The sequence below is a fragment of the Equus quagga genome, chromosome 1, assembly GCF_021613505.1.
Source record: "Equus quagga isolate Etosha38 chromosome 1, UCLA_HA_Equagga_1.0, whole genome shotgun sequence".
Taxonomy (NCBI): domain Eukaryota; kingdom Metazoa; phylum Chordata; class Mammalia; order Perissodactyla; family Equidae; genus Equus; species Equus quagga.
In genome coordinates, this window is record NC_060267.1 from 164,450,167 (window position 1) to 164,474,564 (window position 24,398).

The 24,398-nt window shown below is 39.0% G+C and overlaps 1 protein-coding gene and 1 long non-coding RNA gene across 8 annotated transcripts in view; one reads left to right on the forward strand and one right to left on the reverse strand.

Annotated features, from left to right (window-relative positions):
* The window catches only part of LOC124237668 (uncharacterized), a 38,352-nt gene extending 26,946 nt beyond the window's left edge, over window positions 1–11,406 (reverse strand). For 2 of the 4 annotated variants that reach the window (XR_006888061.1, XR_006888059.1), the window contains exons 1-2: window positions 10,697–10,796; window positions 9,907–10,005 (exon numbers count right to left, since the gene is read on the reverse strand). This is a non-coding gene — a long non-coding RNA (uncharacterized LOC124237668). Of the gene's footprint in view, window positions 1–9,906; window positions 10,006–10,696; window positions 10,846–11,285 lie in introns of those variants that run through there. The other 2 variants (XR_006888060.1, XR_006888062.1) reach the window with 2 other exon arrangements.
* The window catches only part of ANKRD28 (ankyrin repeat domain 28), a 197,803-nt gene continuing 184,548 nt past the window's right edge, over window positions 11,144–24,398 (forward strand). The window contains exon 1 of one of the 4 annotated variants that reach the window (XM_046657551.1): window positions 11,144–11,466. The gene's annotated coding sequence lies outside the window, so the exon portion shown is untranslated. Of the gene's footprint in view, window positions 11,467–11,598; window positions 11,802–24,398 lie in introns of those variants that run through there. The other 3 variants (XM_046657561.1, XM_046657587.1, XM_046657594.1) reach the window with 3 other exon arrangements.

The window sequence follows — 24,398 nt, forward strand, 5'->3', positions numbered from 1 at the left end:
TGATCATACTCTGAAAAATATCTAACATTCATTTTCTTATTTATGTCTATCTCCCCCATTCAGTATACATTAGCAAAGGGAGATAGGACAGGGCCCTTAGCTATCTTGCTCTCCACAATACTTCTAGCCTTCACAATGGTGCCTAGTATATAGTTGGATCTCACCGAGCATTTGTTAACCATACGACCGAATTGCTTGCATATATTAAAAAATATAGCAGTAACGTTACAGTTATAAAGGAAGAAGTTGTTATAGAGGAAAAACTGTTTACATCCCTTTACCCCAATTATATCCTTCTAAACCTTGACTTCCAATCCCACCCTGACATTATGCTGATGTCAAGGGTTATTGGACCCACTCATTACATTTGCCACCAGGGAAATGCATGTCAGCCTAATTACTCCAGAGTGACATACAATTCCTAGAGGGCAACCTACCTCTTTGCTTCCTCCATTATCGAATGGCTTTTATGGGGCTTGGATCAGACAACCACCACTCTCAACTTCCCTTCCTTCCCTCTCATCTGATTTTACATTATCTCTGACAGTCAGGATGTGATAAGTCTACTGTGTTTAGAGTTCAGATTTCTGAACACAATTTTCAACATACGGTAGGCTAGAACTACATATTTTAGGCAAAATATATTCTTTCAGGGCTGTTAAATGTCGGTGTCCCAGTTATGGGTTCTGATGGTATTTTCTTTGCTCTTTCACATAAGCAATCATGACCCAGCTGGAAGTAAATAGAGATAATGAAAAAATAAACACAACTTTGTATAAGTGGAGGGAAACAAACAAGATTAGGGCACCTATTCTGTACTGTGTATGTTCTAATACAGACAACAATGAACTTGACTTAACAGTCTAATGCTGGACAAATTATGTAGTTCTTCATGGTTCAATTTCCTCTTTCTTTAACATCTGGATAATCGTGCTTATTCTTCCTAACTACTTTGTGAAATGTGTATTATTTTATATCATAGAATTAAAGAATGTTGGGCCCTGAGGTATGTTGAGAATCATCCAATCCATATCCAAATGTGGAAACTGAGGTCTGGTGAGGTTAAGCGATTTACTCAAGCTCACAGCTAATTACTGGCAGGGCTGGAACTAGAACTCAGATCTTCCGACCTTTAGGTCAGTGTTCTTTCTGCTTCACCGTACTGCAGTGTTGGCCCTGTTGTTTAGTGTTTCATGGGTGTATGCATTATCTTCAAGTTACCACATATACTTCTTGAGGACGGTGATAATAATTTTTCTCTCCCACAGCTGGTCATATATAAATACATATTTATTAAATGAAGGAATAGTCTACCATCATTCCATAGCACCCACTGCCCCTCCCTCTTGCAATCATCTGTAACTTTCCAGTTATTTCTCCCATTCGTTAAAAATTTTAGCACCTGGCTCACTGTCTTTCTCTCCACGTGAGTCCAGTTATTCTTGGGGACTTCAACAAGCTCATAAATCACCCATCTGACACTCTGGCCACTCAGTTTCCTGAACTCCTCACCTTCGATGATCTTTTTCTCCTCCCCACCTCAGCTACCCATATCCATGCTCATACACCCTAACTCTAAATCTTGATTTTAAGCATTCCATTATTTGACTACCACCTCCTGTCTTCTAGTTCACCTATTCTAATACCCCCACTCCACATTCTCCAGCCCCATCAGAAACTCTGAGCCTTTGGCCCCATCAGTTTTTCACTGTCCTTCCTCTCCTCACTCTCTTCTTCGTCTAGCCTAGATTCTCTGGTCCATTACTGTAATGACTCCTTTGTGTACATTCTCAACTCCCTTGCCATTTCCTTTCTCCATCTTTCTCGCCTGGAAAAACTCCAATCCTGGTTAAAGCCAACTCTCTGACTACCCTGTCCCTACCCACAAGCAGTGGAACAGACCCGGGTAAAACAGTCACAACTGAGCTGACTGTTTAAACTTATGATCACAAATTATAGGAGGGCCCTCAGCAGTGCCCAGTCATTCATTCCCTTAGTCAACCCTGTCTCACTCTTCTAGACTTTCTCTCTCTTTAAAACCCATACTCTTAATGTCTGGTCCTCACTCTTACCTGATACTCCCACCTACCGACACACTGGGAAAAAAATAAAATTAAGGAAAAGAAAACTGCCAGCATCTTTTCCACTAATCTTATCTTCCTCACTCTTCCAATTTCCATGCTTTAAAATGGAGGAAGTGTCCATGCTCTTAATTACGGCTAAACTCTCTGTTGAGAGACCATTCTCCACGTGTCTCTCACATTTCTTTTGTTTTAGGCTACTTATCAAGGGTATTTGTATGGTGAACAGCTTTGGAAGATAAGATAGTGTCTCCCTATGGAACAAACATCAGGATGCCTACTGTCCACTAAAATAACGTCTCCCTCTGGAGCAAAGGACAGGTAGGTGTGTTTATTGCCCAATATCAAAGATTCAAGTACACTAAGCTCAGATTTCTTCACTTGTAATGCAACCCGCTGCATGTGCAGGTGTCACCTGGCCCTCTTCACATTGCTCTGTAGGAATTGAGGTTCAGGAAACTGATGCAAGGAAATTCTGATATTCTGGCTACTGCTAATGCTATGAGAAATGAAATCCACTGTCTCTGACCCAGGAGTCTCATGTATTCTGCCAGCATCCATGAAATTGTGACAGGCTAACTTGTTAGCATACAAGTAGGATAAAAATCTCAGACATTTGAGAGTTCTTGACACTCTACTTCTGAAGTGAATCTCATTTCCTCTTGCCTCCTCAAGGACTTTGCTCCTGTAGGTATGTACTCCCTCTTTTGCATCAATTTTCCCCCTTCAACTCTATCACTGCTCAGCCTATATATGTGATGTATATGATGTATATATGTAGTATCTCCCAGCTTAAAAGACAAAAACAACTTCCCTTGGGCTTCTCATCCCTCTCCATCTACTGCCCCATTTTGTCTACTGCCCTTTACAACAAGACTCCTTGAAAAAGTTGTATTTATTTCTCATTCCAATCAGATTTTTAATTATACCGTTTTCCTGAAACCCTTCCTAAGGTTGTTCAGCAACCTCCATATGGTCTAATCCAATGGTCAGTTCTTGTTTCTCTTTTTATTGGACTTAGCAGCACTCAACCAGTTGACTACTCTTTCCTGAAACTCATTTTCTCTTGGTTTCTGGTTTTTCCTAGCCCACTCAATCTCCTTTGCTGGCTCTTCCTACTCTACTGAGAAGATTATATAGTTTTCGTCCTTTATTCCATTAAGATGGAATATTAATTGATTTTCAGATGTTAAACTAATCTTGTATTCCTGAAATAAATCCAACTTGGTCATGGTATAAAATTATTTTTTTATGTTGCTGAATTTGATTTGATAATATTTTGTTAAGGATTTTTGCATATTTGTTCATGAGGGATATTGATCCATAGTTCTCTTTTCCTGTGATATTTTTGCCTGGCTTTGGTGTCAGGATAATACTGGCCTCATAAAATAAGTTGGAAAGTGTTCTCTTCTTTGTTTTCTGAAAGAATTTGTGAAGCATAAGTAATACTTCTTCGTTAGACATTGGACAGAATTCACCAGTGAAGTCATCTGGGCCTTTTATTTGCATGATTCTAAATTACTAATTCAGTATTTTTACTTGTTATAGGTTTATTCAGATATCTTGTTTTTTCTTGAGTCAGTTTTGACCATTTGCGTACCTCTGGAAATGTGTCCATTTCATCTAAGTAGTTTAATTTATTGGTATTAAGCAGTTGATAATATTCTCTTATAATCCTTTTAATTTCTGTAGGGTTGGTATCAATATCCTTCTTTCTTTTCTGATTTTGGTAATTGGTGCCTTTTATCCCGTTTTCTTGGTCAATCTAGTTAAGGATTGGTCAATTTTGTTAATCTTTTCAAAGGACCAACTTTTAAACAATTTTTTTCTGTATTGTTTTTCTGCTACAGTATTTATTTTTTCATTCCTTCTGCTTGCTTTGGGCTTAGCTTGCTTTTTGTTTTCTAGTTTCTTAAGGTGGAAGCTCAGGTTTTTGATTTAAGACCTTTCTTCTTTTCTGATATAGGCATCTAAAATTATACATTTCTCTCTAAGCACTGCTTTAGATGCATCCCATAAATTTTGATGTTGTACTTTTGTTTCTATTCAGTCCAACTTATATAATTTCCCTTGAGATTTCTTCTTTGACTCATGGGTTATTTAGAAGTGTGTTGCTTAATTTCCAAATATTTGGTGTTTTCACAGATTTCTTTCTGTTATGGACTCTAATAATACTGTGCTTAGAGGGCATACTTTGTACAATCTCAATCTTCTTTATTTTATTAGGAATTGTTTTGGGCTACAGCATGTGGTCTATCCTGCAGAATGTTCCATGTGCATTTGAAAGGAAACGTGTATTCTGCAGTTATTGGGTGGAGTGTTTTATAAACATTAGTTGGTTGATAGTGTTGTTAAAGTCTTCTATAAGTGTTCTATCAATTCTTGAAAGTGGAGCATTGAAATCTCTATTATTGACTATCTATTCCTCCTTTCATTTCTGCCAGTTTTTGCTTCATATATTTTGGGGGTTGGTTCTTAGATGTATATATATTTAAAATTGTCATACTATCTAGATATATTGACCTTTTTTAAAAAATGTCTCCAGTAATATTTCTTGTCTTAAAGTTTATTTTATCTGATAGTAATGTAGGTACTCTAGGTCTCTAATGGTTACTGGTCGCATACTACATCTTTGCCATTCTTTACTTTTTTTTTTTTGCTAAGGAAGATTTGCCCTGAACTAACACCTGTTGCCAGTCTTCCTCTTTTAGCTTGAGGAAGATTCACCCTGAGCTAACATCTGTGCCAATCTTTGTCTATTCTGTATGTGAGTTGCTGTCACAGCATGGCCACTGACAAGTGGTGTAGGTCTGTGCCCAGGAACTGAACCTGGGCTGCTGAAGTGGAGTGTGCTGAACTTAACCACTAGGCCATGGGGCTGGCCCCCATCTTTTACTTTCAATCTTTGAATCTCAGGTGTATCACTTTTAGGCCTGGGACAAAGAAGTGAGTCTTGCTGCTTTATTCAGTCTGATAATATCTACCCTTTGAGTAGAGTGTTTACTCTAATTGCATTTAATGTACTGTTACAGAATTTCTTTTGCCATTTTGACAGTTGTTTTCTCTATGTCTCATGTCTTTTTTCTTTCAAAGAAGTAATGGAATCACGAAGTGCCAATATATTTGGAAACTATGTAAACAACTTCTCACTAAATAAAATATGCAAAATACAGAAAAACAGAAAAAAATGACTCAAACTTGTGTCATTCAAACATAACTTCATTTAATATTGTGGTATATTTTCTTCCAGCCTTTTAAAAATTTTTTCTATTCAGATTTTTGCTTGCTTGTTTTTTTTTCTGTTTATATCATACTGTGTATACAGTTGTTGTATATTTTTATCTTAGCAGTCTGTAACATGCATTTTCCATGTATATCCACCACAAAAGAGCCGTCACGAGCAGAGGGATACCTGAAGCAGTTAAGCAGAGATTCTATCAGAAGAGCCTTTGACTAAATGAAATGGTTCTGAATGACCCTGTTATTGAAATAACTGCCCTTGTCAAAAAAATGTATATGTTGGAGGGTTGGTTTGGAAGACAGGGTGTCTGAGAAGCACCTGGCCAGCAAGAGTTTTGGTTACATACATGATTTTTAGCTTCCTTCTTTGTGAAACAGGACAAAGGAAAGGCACTTTCTTCAGTATGTTTGGTAAAACTCACCCGTAAAACGGCTGTACTTTAGTGTCTTGGAAAAGTGGTGTGGACTGTTTTTTACTATTGATTATGTTTGCGTGTGTGTGCATATACATAATCTCACATGATATCAAACTTATTTGTTTTATGGTATTCTAACCTTTTATTTGCTTGTCTACTAGTCTTTGATGCTGCATTTACCAATTTCTCTATGTAGTTCCATTAAGTTTTGCTCTTTGTGGTTAAGCGCACACAAGTTCATGAGTGCATGATGACTGGATGTCTTCCTGGCAGATAGTTCCTTTTACAATGACTACATGTCACCTCTTTATCTCTATCAATCCTTCTTGCCTTAAATTCTATGTCTGATATTAATGTTATTAGATGAACAATTTTTAGGTTAGTATTTTCTTGGTATATTTTAAATAACTTTTCCCCAAATGTTCTGGTAATATGCTCTAACCATCTATTTTCAAACAGCCTATAGCTGGGTTTCTTTTTTAAAAATCCAGTCTAAAAATGTGTTTGTTGTATTGTTGATGTTTTTTAATAGACAGGCCTAATCCATTTATATTTATTGTAATTAATAATATACTTGGACTTCTCTCTACAATCTTGAGTTTCTTATTTCCATACTTTTACTTTTCTTTTTCTTCTTTCTTGCCTGCTAATCCAGTAACTAAGTGTTCTCTAGGTAATTTTTTTCCTCTATAGGTTTGGAAGTTACAAATTCTATTTCTCTTATTTCTGTGAATGTCCTTCAATGTTTAATATGTGTATCAGTAACAGACTGTCATATGCAAGGCTGCCATAATCTTTTAAATAGCCTTTGTATACTTGGGAGAATTCCCTGGTTATAGATCCCAACTCCCTAGTATAAAATTCAGAACTCAAATTTCCTGCCCCCCTTGCAGTTAGGATGCAGGCCTATGACAGAGGCTCTGCTAACCAGAAGCACCCCTGGAAATTTGAGGAATGTGAGGATACAAGCTCTGTATATAGCTTCTATTTTCCTGGTGCAGGTAGAGGCAGAGGCTCTCAGTTTGTGGAGGTGGCAGTGGTTTCAAGGTCAAATTTCTGACATAGAATTAGGATTGATGCTGACAGCAGGAGCAGATGAAGAAAAGCTGAGCTTCTGGCATTTGGTGCTTGATGGAAACAGCAGCAATATCGTTATCATGCCAGTTGCTTAGTGTGATCTAGGGCACTCTCTTTTTTAGCTCTCCCAACGACTCTAGGAGCTGTTGAATATCAATTTAAGAAATGCTTGCTTGGATTCTGTTTTTTGCCACAAAGACCCTTAACCAATATAAGTTGTCAAAGTCTAAGGTTGAGGAATATTTCACTCCAGAATGAAAGGAGTCTAGTCTTTGAATCAAGACTCCCTTCTGCCATCATCTACCATATTATTAAGGGCTAATATTTTAATTTCACCTAGTTTTAAATTTCCAAAATCTGGCACTTAAAAAAAACTACTACTGATTTAGATTAACCAAGATATTTGCTAACTTATTTGTTTGTCCTTCCTTTTCCCATCTCACTTATTCCTCTTGGGTTCAGCTTCTTTCTTATTGGAGTAAATTCTTTAGAATTTTTTCAATAAACATCTGTGAGTCCTAAATTTTGAAAATGTGTCTATTTTGTTCTTCCTCTTGAAAGATGGGTTAGTGAGGTATAGAATTCTAGTTTCTCAGTTAGGGACTCTCAAAACTTTGAGGATATTTTCCATTGTCTTCTATAATTTGTTGCTGATCAATCTGCTGATAGGATGGTCATTCCTTTCAGGATAATTTGACTTTTCTCAATGGCAACTTTTAACATTTTCTTATTGTGTTTGGTATGCTGTAATTTCGCTACTATGTACAGGTCTCAATTTTAGAAATTTATTCTGCTTGAGCCTTAGCATCTTCTGAGAACTCATGTTTTTCTTCAAGTCTGAAAAATTCTCACACATTATCTCTAGGGATATTGCCTCTCCTTCATGATCTATTTTCTCTCCTCCACAAACTCTTTTAGATGTCTATTGGGTCTTCTAATTCTATCCCCTAGGTCTTAGAACTTGTCTTTGCTGCTTTGGCAGTTTATTATATGCATTTTCTACTATTTCAGGCTCTTCATAAAAATCATTTTATAATATAGGGATTATCTGGCTCAAAAATCATCAGTAGTTGTCTACCTCCTACCACATAAGCTACTCTTCTGGCTTTCAAGGCCCTCATGCATTCAGGCCCTGCCATTGATTAGTTGGGTAACTGTGGGCACGTACTTTATTCGGGCCCCAGTTTCCCAACACAAAGAGGTTATTGAGGTTATTGCACAACTTAAATGAGGTAAAACATACAAGGTGCTGACAAGTACCTAAAATAGAGTAGCACAGTAAATAAAACTTGGTGTGGTTGCCTAGCCCACAGCAATTTCCCTGCTGGTCACCTCTATATGGCATCTTTCTTCCCATCATTTTAGACATGAATTCTGAATGAATCTGTGATCAATCCTAAGACCTTGCTTCCCTGGTTTTAGTGACTGGCTGAGAATGTGCACATGAGTATAGCCCAACGGATTAGTCATTCCTCAAGACTTTTAAACTTTGGAGCTTCCTTTACGACTGCAGAGTACTTACAATGTGAGTAGAGCTGCCAGCTGTAGTCAGAGAAAATGAAAGAGACATTTAGAAAAGGGGGGGAGACGGGGTAGGAGAGAAAGAGATTATTGACACCATTTAAGTTCCTGGCCTCACTGGCTTTGATGATATTGGACTTTTCAATACTACACATTCCTTTAATATTTCAATATTTTATAGTAGGCAGGAAAAACCTTATAATAAAGACTTAAAAAATATTATCAGAATTTGAACATGAATCTTATTTCATTTTATTGCTCAACTATATAGCTTTTCATTCCTATTTTTCAGAAAAATTGTTACCTTCTCTTTACCTATGGAAATGTAGTTGTTGTAATAATAGCATTAAATCTGAATGGTCCTACAGAGTTCCTACAGCCTTTCATATCATTATGTTGTTTGACTGTGTGAGATGAGCAGACCAGGTAATGTTAAGCTTAGTTTTTACAAATGACAAAATTAAGATTCAAGTTAAGTGGTGTTCAGGATGGAGAAAGATGAGAACCCTCCTGTTAAGCATCTTCTATCAGGCGAGCTTGGAGCCTACTATTTGCAAGGTTGTCAGAGATGGTGCATTACAAAATATTTTCATTAATTGTTGTTAATTAGAAAGTTTCAGAAAAGCCTTGAAAAATGTCATTAGCTCAGTCATAAAACCTATTAAAACGCATACTCGGTCTTCAATTTAAATTCACACTCTCAGATGCACTTGTTTTCCCAAAACTTAACCTTTGCCACATTCCTAATCAAGCTCTTGTTGTGCTTTTAAATTCTAGAATTTTAACCTGTAGAAAATATTATTGGGGGTGGGGTGGGGGAGAAGGGGATGTACTAATTCCTGGCTAGACATTCAGTGCTTAACACGCTCACGTATGAATCAGGGTAAATTCTTATACCCCTTGACTAAGATAGAACTCTATATAGGGCATAGCACACGGGTAACTATTTATGAAGGTAACTTGTAATCACAAAGACCCCCTAGTAATATTATCACAGCACCTCTATTTTGGAGAACTCAAACGCTCTCACATTAACTTATTCACCCTCACTGAACCGACAAGCAGAGGCTGGGTGACAAACAGTATCTGCTGGAATTGATGAAGTAAAGGGGAGTGAGGTACTGAAGATAAATGCAAAGCAAGAGTAGTTTGCCTTCCTTTTTAGCCTCAGCATGACTGTTACCTCGCAGTAATGAGAATCCTTCCATTTTAAGTAGAAAATATAATTTACAAAGACGAATGCAATTTTAGATAAGAAATTGTTTTTATAAGATCAAGGCATTGATAGGTCAAAGAATATTGGAAGGATCATACCATTGGTTAATTGGCAGTGGTTTTCATTTTGCACTCTGATATTTTCATTTTTTATGGGGATAAAAGATAAGCTTTTGTTATAAGTGCAGCATTAAAATAAACGGACAGTCCTGGCACAGGTCCCTTTTCTGACTGCCATTAGACTCAAATCGATCCTCTAAATAAAGTCTGTCCCAAGAGACACAATTGATGTAGAGAAAAGGAGACTTTTAAAAATTGAGCCTGACGTCACACATTTGCGTTCTAACCATCTGTACCTTTTATTAACCAGAGGCTGGAGCCGCCCGGGCGGATAGACACAGGCGCACCACAGTCTTCTCCCACACAAGCCTGGAATGGTAACAGTGTGCGGCTGCCTAAGAAAGAAAAGCCGTTTCAGAGCTGTGGGGTGGCGTGGGGGCGTGTATAGCAGGGTGAGGGAGTCATTCCTCTTCTCTTCCATCCGAGGATGCTATTTATTGGAAATCCAGCAAATCTTTTTTTTTTAATTGATTTCTCTCGAGTGGGAGGCAAAACCCTTCAGATGCGAAAGAAGGAAAAAAAATATGCAAGCCTGGCAGGAGGATTTTGCAGAGAAGAACCACAGCCTTGCTTCGGATTGAGACTGCCGGCAGAGAAAAGCTCGGGCGTCCTCAACCTGTTTGGCTGCAAAGACGCCGCCTTTCCGCCCCGAGTGCCAGCATCGGCCCCATCCCCCACGGTTGCAGTCCCCGGAGGGCAGCAACCCCCAAGCTTCACCTCTCCCATCCTTCTGTGCCTCCTCCAACCTACTCAAGTCCGGAGGGGCGTGTGCCGGGGAGGTGCACTCATTCTCCTACGACGTGCAAGAGCCGGCCAGTTCATGTTCCCCCTCTCCGCCTTCCTCTGGCCCTGCCCGCCATCCCCGGGAGGGCAGCAGCCTCCGGGTGACCACCTCTCACCCCATTCCTCGGCTCCTTCATCCTCCCCAAGCCCTGGGGCGCATTCTCACTCTCCCTCCACGTGCGAGTCCGGTTCGCCCCTCTCCCCTCACCGCATCCAGGAAGGCAGCAGCCCCCAGGTGCCCACCTCTCACGTCCCTTCCGGCCCCTCACCCTGGTCCTTCATCCTCCCCTGGCTGTGGGGAGCGTCTGCACTCTACCTCCACGTGCGAGCGGGGATCGCGGCCCCCCCTTCCCGGAGCCCCCGACCTCCAGCCCTGGGCTCCGCCCACCGCGCCCAGGGCGCGCGCCCCGGAGCACCTGGCCGCCCCTCCCCCGGCCCCGCGCCCCTCCCGCCTCCTCCGCCCGTCGCGCCCGCGGCTCCGCGCCCACCCCTCGCAGCTTCCTCCTCCCCGCCCCCTCCCTCTGCGGGAGGCGGGGGCCGCGGCGAGCGCGGCGGCGTGGCCAATGGGCGCTCGGCTTACTCTGGCCTCTCCCCCGCGCGGCCGCCAATCGCGGCGGGCGGTGGTGGTAATATTGTGGAGTGGAGTTTGGATGCCGCCGCTGCCGCGGGCTGGAACGGCGCGGCCGCGGGGGCTGCCAGGGTGTTTCGGGAAGGGGGCGTGAGGAGGCGGCGGCGGCCGCGCGTGGAGGCAGCCGAGGGAGAGAGAGAAAGAAAGGAAGGAAGAGGGCGGGGAGTCCTCAGCGGAGGAGGCGGGACCGGCCGGGCTCCTCACCTCTCGGTAGCGGCGGCGGGCGGCCCGGGAGGCGGCGCCGCCCCCCGCCCGCAGACTCCTCAGAGCAGCCGGCCGCCGACCCGCTGGCCCCGGGCAGCGGCCGAGGCTACAGGGGCGGGAGCGGTGGGCTGGGGCGGCGGCGGAGGCGACCGCCATGGCGTTCCTCAAACTCCGTGACCAGGTAGGTGACGGGCGGCGGGGCGGGATCGCGCCGACCAGGGAGGGAGGGAGGGAGGGAGGAAGGGCGGGCGGGCCAGCGGTGTGGGCCGCCCGGACGCCCGCTCGGCGGGGTGGGTGCGAGGGAGGTGCGGTGCCTCCCCGGGGACGGGCGCGGGGCGGCCGGGGACTGCAGGCGACCCGCCTGTCAGCGGAGCCCCGGCCGGGTGAAGCCCACGTGCCGCCGGGGGGCTCGCCGCCGCCTCCGGCCGCCGCGGCGAGAGGGGCGGGTCCTGCGCTCGCCGCCCGGGCGTCCGCGGCCGGCGCGCTGCCGGGAATGCGCGTCCGCTTTCCTGCCAGGTGAGGCTCGGGCCTAACAGGTGGCTCGCTGCGGCCGAGCGGGAGCGGTGCTGGCGGCCGTGGCCTCGGGTCACGACCTTGCACGCCTGTTCGCTTCTCCGGGTAGTTCGAGGCACACGCTCTCCAGGTTCAAGGCGGTTGATTCTGCTCAGGGACTCGTTAGTCAACGTGCAAGTTCCCAGACTTCTTTTCTTTTGACGTTTGTGCACCATCTTGGTTACTTTTCTTGACTTAGGAAGAGCTGGTCAAAGAATACCTGAAGTGCCGAAAAGCGTCGTGACGCTCTCGGATCGAAAAAATACTTTGTGTCTAGGAACGAAAGCGTACCCATTATCAGAATGATTTGTACACTTGAAAACATAGGAAGATGAGTAACTAGGGTTTCAGGCAATGCAGACCCTTCCAACATTTGTATCTTTCTTTTAAGAAAAACGGAAATTAACGTGAAATTTCCCGAGTTTCTGTAGACTTCTTAGTGCTGAGGGTTTATCTTTGCCATTTGTTTTTCTGAACAGAGGGTATTGAACAGGTTTGAAGGGAAGGTATCTTGCATGTGTTGGGCAGCTATTCCAAAAGTGAGCAGCCCTTTTGCAAAAGCAATGCGGAAAACTTGAGATGTATTTTTTGATATTGTCTCTTAGTGAATTTCGTACCTTAAATTCTGAATCTAAGTAGTGTCATGTATTCTCATTTCATAAGTGAATTTTGTTGTATGTTTAAGCTGATGCCTGAACTCTTGTGTTATCATTTGGTATCGGGAATGTTTTAGCTGGAATTAACGTCATCGGGACATGATACTTTGAAAAACCCTACGGTTTAGTCAAGTTTATACATTGTATTTCAAACTATAGAACTGCATTGTCCAACATGATAGCCCCTTGCCACATGTGGCAACTTAAATCTAAATTAATTAAAATAAAATAAGATAAATTCAGTTCCTCCTAGCCACCTATCAAGTGCTCAGTAGCAGCATGTGGCTATTGACTTTGGTAATGGACAGCATGGATACGGAACGTTTATATTGGAAAGTTCTATGGGACAGCACTGTTAAACAATAACAGAGTGTAAACCAATTACTGCTAATTCCTGTACAGTTAACTCAGTGTTAAATGGTGTGAAACTCAGGATCTAAGTTCTGCACTAATCTTTACCAATCTAATGGCACTTTGTGCTTCCATAAGTTATAGTTGAGGTAATCATTGATTTTTGTTTTGTTTCTAGTACTATACTTTTGAAAAAGTTATTTTTGCAATTCGGATCATTGTGTGCATTAGGAATTTGGTGAACTTTTAGGAGAGCACCCCGTTTTATTCACCATCAGGTTTAAACAGAAAACAGGATTGTGTTTTCATTTGGACATAAAATCCAACTGCACCTTTGCATTTGTGTGTTTAAGAGTTGCAATTATGAAGGAATTGTGATGCTACTCCAGTTTTACACAATATCTATTCATACTCAGTGGTGATGATAATGTAAAATGTCACCTGTAAACTTGAGGCTAGTTGGACAAGTTATGAGATGAGATAGCTCAGAGTGGGGAAAGAATATTGAGGTTTACCTCTAAACTACTGATTAGCTCATCTGGTCCCTCTTTTGGAAGACTGAGAAATGAGTTTGTTTTTACCTAGTTTAAAGGGAATAGCTGCCTTTAGAAGTCATCTTTTAAGTTGATATTTTATTAGCTGTTAGAAATGATGGTTAAAATGAAATGGAATGCAAATACTATTTTAACCTTTCCCATCTACAGGAAAAGCAGTTCCACTAGATGAATTATTTTATTCGGAGGAAAGAAGGGGAAGATCTGGATAAGTACACAGAATTTTAAAACTGGAAGCTACTTGACATAGCATTTAGCTCAAACCTCATTTACACTTGAGATAGGAAGTAGTAGAATCTACTTTTCTATGTTATTTCCATATTCACCTTGTATTTTGTTTTCTTCTAGCTTTGCAGATGCAATCTAATATGTAGAAACTATAATGGATAGGGGTTGTTTTTCTTTGTGGGCATAAGTGTCCGGGGGGTTCTAGATGGTTTAAAATTCAGATCAGTGAGTAGATAAAGCAATTTGTTTTCATATCCAGTCAATAATCTGAATAAGACAGCTTTCCCTCATTTTGTGCCAACACCTTATATGGGGGTAAGAAGTTACACAACTGTACTACTTTCTGTTAGTAGGTGAAAATAATTTTTAGTTGTAAATGAAATGAAAATAATTTGTTTTCAGTTTGTAGGAGTAGAAATATGAACTTTTCCCTCAACTTTGTTCACATTAAAATGTTTATAAAGCATATATCTGTAACAATTGCAGGGTTTTATTCAACAGGTGTCACTGTCAGGATTTTATCTTTGCAGTTCGTAAACTGTAATCATACTTGATTGCATTTAATAATTTTTAAATTTTATTTTCCAGCTTTATTGAGATATTATGACGTATAACATGTAAGTTTAAGATGTACAACATGATGATTTGATACATGTATATATTGCCAAATGATTACCACCATTAGGTTAGTTAACACCTCTATCCCTTCATATAATTAGTTATCTTTGTGTGTGTGTGTGTGTATGTGTGGAGATAGCATTTAAAATCTGCTTACTTAACAACTTTCAAGTATACCTATATAATACAATATTGATAACTATAGTCACCATGCTGTACATTTGATTCCCAGAACTTATTCATGTTATGGCTAGAAATCTGTACCCTTTGATCAGTTACATGATTACATTTTAATTTATCAGCAATGATTTACACTATACCCTAGTAAGAAAGGTAGACAGTCTTTGTTTAGATCAAGGGTAACCGACTCACAACTGGGAGGCTAAATGACAGCTGACATTTGGCTTCAGTATCTAGAAGACAATAGGGAGTGATGGAGATCATGGCAAATAGCAGGTATTAGTTGCTGTTCACCTCTGGGCCATTGTTGCTGTGCAGGTGTGCCTAGTTCTTTTAGAACTCTAGTTTTTTTTAAGAATCCAGAAATCCAGAATCTTATGAGAAAATCTCTTTTTATAAATGTTGGTAAGTCACTATTTACCATTGATAAAAATTGAAAGCTCTGGCTTTTAAAGAGAGACTAGTAAGGGACCAGTTTGTAATTGCTAGTTTAGATCAGCTTAAGAAAACAAAGTACAAAACAAGATCCCCCAAAAACAGTTTTCTTTGAGATAAAATAGCCAAAATGATCATAAAATTAAAAAAAATTGAGATATAATTTATATACCATAAAATTCACCCTTGTAAAGTGTACAATTCAGTAGTTTTTAGTATATTCACAAAGTTGTGCAACCATTACCACTATGTCCAGAACATTTTCATCATTCCAAAAGCCACTAGCAGTCACTCCCTATTTCCCCCTCCTTCTAGCAGCCACTAAGCTACTTTCTGTCTTCATAAATTTGCGTATTCTAGATAGTTCGTATAAATGGAATCATATAATCTGTGGCCTTTTATGTCTGACTTCTTTCACTTAGCATAAGATTTTTAAGGTTCGTCTATGTTGGAGCATGAATCAGTTGGTTAAACTTTTATATCATGTTTTAAGAGTTTCTAAAAAAAAAAAAGCCCCTATACTTTCATGCCATTTTACTGCCTTCTGTAGTGTGCATATGTGTAATCTGAGAGGTTGTTTGTTTCTGTTTTCTGACTTTGTTTTATAACTGGAGTTAAACTTTGTTTGCAGTAGTACTAAAGGATGACAGCTTTTACATTTGAATTATTTTTGTGTAGGAGCCATCTTTTCCCTCCCTTCTGGGATAATGGTCGTTAGGTAAGGATGCTTGATATATTGAAGCTTTTTTTTTTTTTTAAAACAGAGTTGGCATATATCAATGAGTAGGTATGGGATGGATGAGAATAACTTAACCACTGTTTTGGGTAGTTAATAAGTTCTCAGTTGATCAAGTATCCACTAAGGGCAGAGGATTATTTGACCTTTTAGTAGGAAAAAAAAATAGGTGATCCTTAGAAAATCATATAATTGGGCATACAGGATATATGAAATACTTGAAAACTGATACCCAGATATTCAAGTATTCTATATGGAGTGTCCCCTTGCTTTGGGTTGGAGACTGTCGGGGACACAAGAGTGCAGTAGCTACCATTTTTGCCCTTAAGAATCCTGTTGGCTAGAAAAGAAGAAAAGACACGCATAAATGCACTGTCTCTGAGATACTTAACGTGAAAAGGTTTATAGAAGTTGAAGAAAAGTATATGGAGCATATTATTTGGAAAAGTAACTAACATATAGTTCAAAAATAAGTGTGTCTTATGTTTCCTGATTGCTTCGGATACTTTGTATAATACAGTGTAGAACTCGGAGAGCTCTATAAGAGATACAGATAATATGTTTCAGAATTCAAAAAGGATCAGATGATCTGATTGTAGGCAGAGGGTAACCCTCATGGCAAGGGAGGTATTTTAGGTTCACAGGAAGGATTTGTTGGAAGCAAATAGTTATGCAGGAAAGCAACAGGAGGGAACTATGAAGGCAAACCAGAAAAAGCGGATGGTATATCTATGTTGGAGTGGTGAGGAGACAGCCCTGATTGGTCTGTGTACTTGGAAAGCTGGCAGATAGATTAACTAAATTAACAGTCACTGCATTATGAAGTATTTGAATACAAGGCTAAGAAGTTTAGACTTGATTGGTAGGTGATGGGAAGTCATAGCTGGGCTTTCTTAACCTAGAATCTGTGAAGGGTTTCAGGAGGAATGTGCGTATTTGTACTTTCCTCAAGAGGATTCGTAACTTTCAGAGCCTGTGAGGGGTATCATGAAATACCCAAAAGTTAAATAACCACTACATTATAGGTTTTAGAAAAGTAGATTACGAAAGACAAGTGGGGACACCCAAGACCAGTTAGGTGGCTACTGCTGTAATTCAGAACATATGTAAAACATTTTAGTACAAGCTGAGTATATTAAGTACTAAGCAAGAGTTTGAATGGTACTAAGTATGTTTTTAAAGGATCCTCATAGCTCTATAAATGGCTCACTTATGAGGATCCTCATAGCTCTATAAATGGCTCACTTATGTGTCTTATATTCATATGACAGTTGATGACTTTTGTTGCCTAGTACCACTAGGGTAGATTAAACATGAAAATGCAATTAAACATTGATTATGGTAGTAAAAATAAAGAACAGATAATCCAGAGAGTTAGATTTGGGTTTTGTTAGGTTTTTCAGCATATTATCTTATTTCCTTTTTATTTTTCTAGTCTAATGTAAAATTTATATTCAGTGAATACACTGTACCTGGGCTGAAGTGAGATGCCCCTGGAAAATGTTCTGTTCCTGGAAAAAATAGTTAAGGATTAAGTCTTTTTGTTCTGGATAATGTGTCCTATGGACAGTTCACATCAAACCAATCACACAGTAATACTTCTAATTTAAAGCAAAAACTAATAAATCTCCAGTTACTTAAACCAGTAATGTTTTAAAGTGTTGTGATACATTGTACAAAACAATTAAAGTCCTCAAGTTCTTTAGGGTTAATTTCTACACCTACTCCCCAACCTCAGTTCTTAGTTATACTATTTAGTGATTCATCCACCTTCCTTTTATGATACTGATTAGTATTCTTCTGTGTGTATACCGATTGGCATACGGAGCAAAGTCTGGATAAAATTACTACTCCCACAACTTTAGTGAGAAGTTCACTTTTGCATGGTAAATTTAAATCCAAATTCTTAATTAGTGATTTATTAATTAAATTAATTATAAATTAATTAAATTTATTATAAATTTAAAAGTATGTCTTTTCTACGCTTAAGGATTTAAGGCCACAGTTAGTATTAAAACATGCAGCATGGGACTGTTAAAATATTTAAAAAGGGAAATCAGGAAGCAGTTGCTTCTGAAACAGATACTTGTTCCAGAAGCCTAGAATGAGAGTTATTACAGTTAAGCAATACATTTAACTTTATTTCCTATTACCTAAGGTACCAAAAAGACCCCACAAACTTTATTTCTTGTAGTAGGAAGTATATAAATTAGTCTGGAGAGGTAACGTTTTCTCTTGCTTCCATTTCTGAATTAAAAGTTTGATAGCTCTTTCTTTTTTAAACAGCTTTTTTTTTTTTTATTATTTTTTTCGGATGTACATCATATTTCGAACTCTGTATACATTACATCATGTTCACCACCGGAACACTAATTATAGTGCATCCCCTCACATGTGACCCTAATCACCCCTTTTGCCCTCTCCCTCCCCTCTTCCCCAATGGTAACCACCAGTCCAATCTCTAATGCTGTGTGTTTTGTTTTTTTGTCATTTTTATCTTCTACTTATGAGTGAGATCATATGGTATTTGACTTTCTCCCTCTGACTTATTTCACTCAGCATAATACCCTCAAGGTCCATCCATGTTGTCACAAATAGCTGGATTTCGTCATTTCTTATGGCTGAGTAGTAGTCCATTGTGTATAAATACCACATCTTCTTTATCCATTCGTCCCTTGATGGGCACCTAGGTTGCTTCCAAGTCTTGGCTATTGTGTATAATGCCGCAGTGAACATAGGGGTGCAAGTATCTTTATGCCTTTGTGTTTTCAAGTTCTTTGGATAAATACCCAGCAGTGGAATAGCTGGATCATATAGTAGATCTATCCTTAATTTTCTGAGGATACTCCAAACTGCTTTCCGTAGTGGCTGCACCAGTTTGCACTGCCACCAGCAGTGAATAAGGGTTCCCTTCTCTCCAAACCCTCTCCAACACTTGTTGTTTCCTGTCTTGTTAATTATAGCCATTCTGACCAGAGTGAGGTGATACCTCATTGTAGTTTTGATTTGAATTTCCCTGATAGCTAATGATGTTGAGCATCTTTTCATATGCCTGTTGGCCATCCGTATATCTTCTTTGGAGAAATCTCTGTTCAGATCTTTTGCCCATTTTCTAATTGGATTGTTGGTTTTTTTGTTGTTGAGCTGTATGAGAACTTTGTATATTTTGGATATTAACCCCTTCTCTGATATGTGGTTTGCAAATATCTTCTCCCAATTGTTAGGTTGTCTTTTCGTTTTGTTGATGGTTTCCTTTGCTGTGCAGAAACTTTTTAGTTTGATGTAGTCCCATTTGTTCATTTTTTCTTTTGTTTCCCTTGCCTGGTCAGACATGGGACTTGAAAATATGCGGCTCAGACCAATGTCATAGAGCGTACTGCCTATGTTTTCTTCTAGAAGTCTCATGGTTTCGGGTCTTACATTCAAGTGTTTAATCCATTTTGAGTTGATTTTTGTGCATGGTGTAAGGGAATGGTCTACTTTATTCTTTTGCATGTGGCTGTCCAGTTTTCCCAACACCATTTATTGAAGAGACTCTCCTTTCTCCATCGAATGCTTTTGGCTCCCTTGTCAAATATTAGCTGTCCATAAACGTGTGGGTTTACTTCTGGGCTCTCAATTTTGTTCCATTGGTCTGTGTGTCTGTTTTTGTGCCAGTACCATGCTGTTTTGGTTACTATGGCTTTGTAGTATAATTTGAAATCAGGGAGTGTGATACCTCCAGCTTTGTTCTTTTTTCTCAGGAATCCTTTGGCTATTCGGGGTCTTTTGTTGTTCCATATAAATTTTAGGATTCTTTGTTCTATTTCTGTAAAAAATGTTGTTGGAACTTTGATAGGGATTGCGTTGAATCTATAGATTGCTTTAGGAAGTATGGACATTTTAACAATGTTAATTCTTCCAATCCAAGAGCACGGAATATCTTTCCATTTCTTTGTGTCTTCTTCGATTTCTTTCAACAATGTTTTATAGTTTTCAGTGCACAGATCTTTCACCTCTTTCGTTAAGTTTATTCCTAGGTATTTTATTCTTTTTGTTGCAATTGTAAATGGGATTGTATTCTTAATTTCTCTTTCTGCTACTTTGTTGTTAGTGTATAAAAACGCAACTGATTTTTGTACATTGATTTTGTATCCCGCAACTTGACTGTATTCCTTTATTATTTCTAAAAGTTTTTTAGTGGACTCTTTAGGGTTTTCTAGATATAAAATCATGTCGTCTGCAAAGAGTGACAGTTTCACTTCTTCTTTTCCAATTGGATCCCTTTTATTTCTTTTTCTTGCCTGATTGCTCTTGCTAGGACTTCCAATACTGTGTTAAATAAGAGTGGTGACAGTGGGCATCCTTGTCTGGTTCCTGTTCTTAGAGGGATAGCTTTCAGTTTTTCTCCATTGAGAATGATATTTGCTGTGGGTTTGTCATATATGGCCTTTATTATGTTGAGGTATTTTCCTTCTATACCCATTTTATTTAGAGTTTTTATCATAAATGGATACTGTATCTTGTCAAATGCTTTCTCTGCATCTATTGAGATGATCGTGTGATTTTTATTCTTCATTTTGTTAATGTGGTGTATTACCTTGATAGATTTGCGGATGTTGAACCATCCCTGCATCCCCGGAATGAAACCCACTTGATCATGATGTATGTCTTTTTAGTGTATTGTTGTATTCGATTTGCTAGTATTTTGTTGAGGATTTTTGCATTGATGTTCATCAGTGATATTGGCCTGTAATTTTCTTTTTTTGTGTTTTGCTTGTCTGGTTTTGGTATCAGGATAATGTTTGCTTCGTAGAAGGAGTTAGGAAGCCTCCCCTCCTCTTCAGTTTTTTGGAAGAGTTTGAGAAGGATAGGTATTAAGTCTTCTTTGAGTGTTTAGTGGAATTCACCAGGGAAGCCGTCTGGTCCTGGACTTTTATTTTTTGGGAGGTTTTTAATTGCTGTTTCGATCTACTTACTGGTGATCAGTATATTCAAATTGTCTACATCATCTTGGTCCGGTTTTGGAAGGTTGTATGTTTCTAAGAATTGATCCATTTCTTCTAGATTATCCAATTTGTTGGCGTATAGCTTTTCATAGTATTCTCTTATTATCTTTTGTATTTCTGAGGTGTCCTTTGTAATCTCTCCTCTTTCATTTCTGATTTTATTTATTTGAGCCCTCTCTCTTTTTTTCTTGGTGAGTCTACCTAAGGGTTTGTCAATTTTGTTTATCTTTTCGAACCAGCTCTTGGTTTCATTAATTTCTTCTATTGTTTTTTTAGTCTCTATTTCATTTATTTCTGCTCTGATTTTTATTATTTCCTTCCTTCTGTTGATTTTGGGCTTTGTTTGTTGTTCTTTTTCCAGTACCTTTAGGTGCACTTTTAGATTGTCTATTTGGGATTTTTCTTCCTTGTTGAGGTAGGCCTGAATTGCTATAAACTTCCCTTGTAGAACCGCTTTGGCTGTATCCCACAGATTTTGGCATGTCGTGTTTTCATTTTCATTTGTCTCCAAGAATTTTTTTATTTCTTCTTTGATTTCTTCATTGACCCAATCATTGTTCAGTAGCATTTTGTTCAATCTCCACATTTTTGTGGCTTTTCTGGTTTTCTTTCTGTAGTTGATTTCCAGTTTCATACCTTTGTGGTCAGAAAAGATGCATGGTATTATTTCCATCTTCTTAAATTTATTGAGACTTGTTTTGTGGCCTAATATGTGATCAATCCTTGAGAATATTCCATGGGCATTTGAAAAGAATGTGTATTCTGTGGTTTTTGGATGGAATGTTCTGTATATATCTACTAAGTCCATCTGGTCTAATATGTCCTTTAAGGCGAGTGTTTCCTTATTGATCTTCTGTTTGGATAATCTATCCATTGGTGTAAGTGGAGTGTTAAAGTCCCCTACTATTATTGTGTTCCTGTCTATTTCTCCTCTTATGTCTGTTAATAATTGCTTTATATATTTAGGTGCTCCTATGTTGGGTGCATAGATATTTACAAGTGTTATATTTTCTTGTTGGATTGTTCCCTTTATCATTATGTAGTGCCTGTCTTTGTCTCTTATTACAGTTTTTGATTTAAAGTCTATTTTGTCTGATATAAGTATTGCTACCCCCGCTTTCTTTTCTTTGCCATTTGCATGGAATATCTTTTTCCATCCTTTCACTTTTGGTTTGTGAGTGTCTGTAGGTCTGAAGTGTGTCTCTTGTATGCAGCATATACATGGATCTTGTTTTTTTATTCTGTTGGCCACCCTATGGCATTTGATTGGAGCATTTAGTCCATTGACATTTAAAGTAGCTATTGATAAATATGTATTTATTGCCATTTTGTCACCTTTTTTTTGGGTGTTTTAGTAGTTCTTCTCAGTTCCTTTCTTTTTCTCTTGCTCTCTTCACTTGTGGTTTGATGGCTATCTTTAGTAATATGTTTGATTTCTTTTGTCTTACTTTTTTTCCTGCTTATTATAGGTTTCTGGTTTGTGGTTACCATGAGGATCCTATTTAATATACTATGCATATAACAGTCTATATTGAGTAGATAGACTCTTTAGCTTGACGTCTTTCTAAAAGCTCTACTTTTTCACTCCCCTCCTCCCACGTTATATGTTTTTCACATCATATATAGTCTTTTGTTTAGCGTGTGTCTATACATTACCCTCTTATCATTGAAATAGGTAATTTTAGTACATTTGTTTTTTAACCTTCATATTATCTTCGCAGGTAGTTGATCTGCTGCCTTTACCATATTTTTACCTTACAAGTGATTTTACTGCCTGTTTTTTCTTGTTGTTGTTTTGAGTTTTTTTTCATTTTTTTTATTGAGTTATTGATAGGTTACAATCTTGTGAAATTTCAGTTGTACATTAATGTTTGTCAGTCATGTTGTAGGTGCACCACTTCACCCTTTGTGCCCACCCCCCACCCCACCTTTCCCCTGGTATCCACTAAACTGTTCTTGGTCCATAGTTTTAAATTCCTCATATGAGTGGAGTCATACACAGATTATCTTTCTCTCGCTGGCTTATTTCACTTAACATAATTCTCTCAAGGTCCATCCATGTTATTGCAAATGGAATGATTTTGTTCTGTTTTGCAGCTGAGTAGTATTCCATTGTATATATGTACCACATCTTCTTTATCCATTCGTCTGTTGATGGGCGCTTAGGTTGCTTCCACGTCTGGGCTATTGTAAACAGTGCTGCAATAAACATTGGGGTGCACAGGACTTTTGGGATTGCTGACTTCAGGCTCTTTGGATAGATACCCAGTAGTGGGATGGCTGGATCGTATGGTAGTTCTATTGTTAGTTTTTTGAGGAATCTCCATACTGTTTTCCATAGTGACTGCACCAGTTTGCATTCCCACCAGCAGTGTATGAGGGTTCCTTTTTCTCCGCAACCTCTCCAACATTTGTTGCTATTAGTTTTAGATATTTTTGTCATTCTAACGGGTGTAAGGTGATATCTTAGTGTAGTTTTGATTTGCATTTCCCTATGATCAGCGATGATGAGCATCTTTTCATGTGCCTATTGGCCATCAGTATATCTTCTTTGGAGAAATGTCTGTTCATGTCTCCAGCCCATTTTTTGATTGGGTTGTTTGATGTTTTGTGATTGAGTTGTGAGAGTTCTTTATGTATTAAGGATATTAAGCCTTTGTCAGATATATGACTTGCAAATATTTTTTCCCAGTTAGTGGGTTGTTTTTTTGTTTCAATCCTGTTTTCATTTGCCTTGAAGAAGCTCTTTAGTCTGATGAAGTCCCATTTGTTTATTCTTTCTATTGTTTCCCTTCTCTGAGAAGGCATGGTGTCTGAAAAGATCCTTTTAATACTGATGTCAAAGAGTGTACTGCCTACGTTTTCTTCCAGAAGCCTTATGGTTTCAGGTCTCACCTTTAGGTCTTTAATCCATTTTGAGTTTATTTTGGTGAATGGTGAAAAAGAATGGTCAATTTTCATTCTTTTACATGTGGCTTTCCAGTTTTCCCAGCACCATTTGTTGAAAAGACTTTCTTTTCTCCCTTGTATGCCCTCAGCTCCTTTGTCAAAGATAAGCTGTCCATAGATGTGTGGTTTTATTTCTAGGCTTTCAATTTTGTTCCATTGATCTGTGCACCTGTTTTTGTACCAGTACCATGCTGTTTTGATTACTGTAGCTTTGTAGTATGTTTTGAAGTCAGGGATTGTGATGCCTCCCGTTTTGTTCTTTTTTCTCAGGATTGCTTTAGCAATTCAGGGTCTTTTGTTGCCCCATATGAATTTTAGGATTCTTTGTCCTAATTCTGTAAAGAATGTCATTGGGATTCTGATTGGGATGGCGTTGAATCTGTAGATTGCTTTAGGTAGAATAGACATTTTAACTATGTTTATTCTTCCAATCCATGTACATGGAATGTCTTTCCATCTCCTTATGTCGTCATCCAATTCTCTCAGAAAGGCCTTGTAATTTTCATTATATAAGTCCTTCACTTCCTTAGTTAAATTTACCCCAAGGTATTTTATTCTTTTTGTTGCGATGTTTTGAGTTTTTTTTGATAATTTTTTTTCTTTTATCTCTATTTGTGGTCATTGCTTTCCCACTTAAATAAGTCCCTTCAGCATTTCTTGTAGAACTGGTTTCTTGGTGATAAACTCCTTTAATTTTTGCTTGTCTGGGAAGCTCTTTATCTCTCCTTCCATTCTGAATGACAGCCTTGATGGATAGAGTATTCTTGGTTGTAGGTTTTTTCCTTTTAGCACTTCAAATCTGTCGTGCCATTCTATTCTCCACCTGTAGGGTCTTGACTGAGAAGTCCGCTCACAGCCTGATCGGC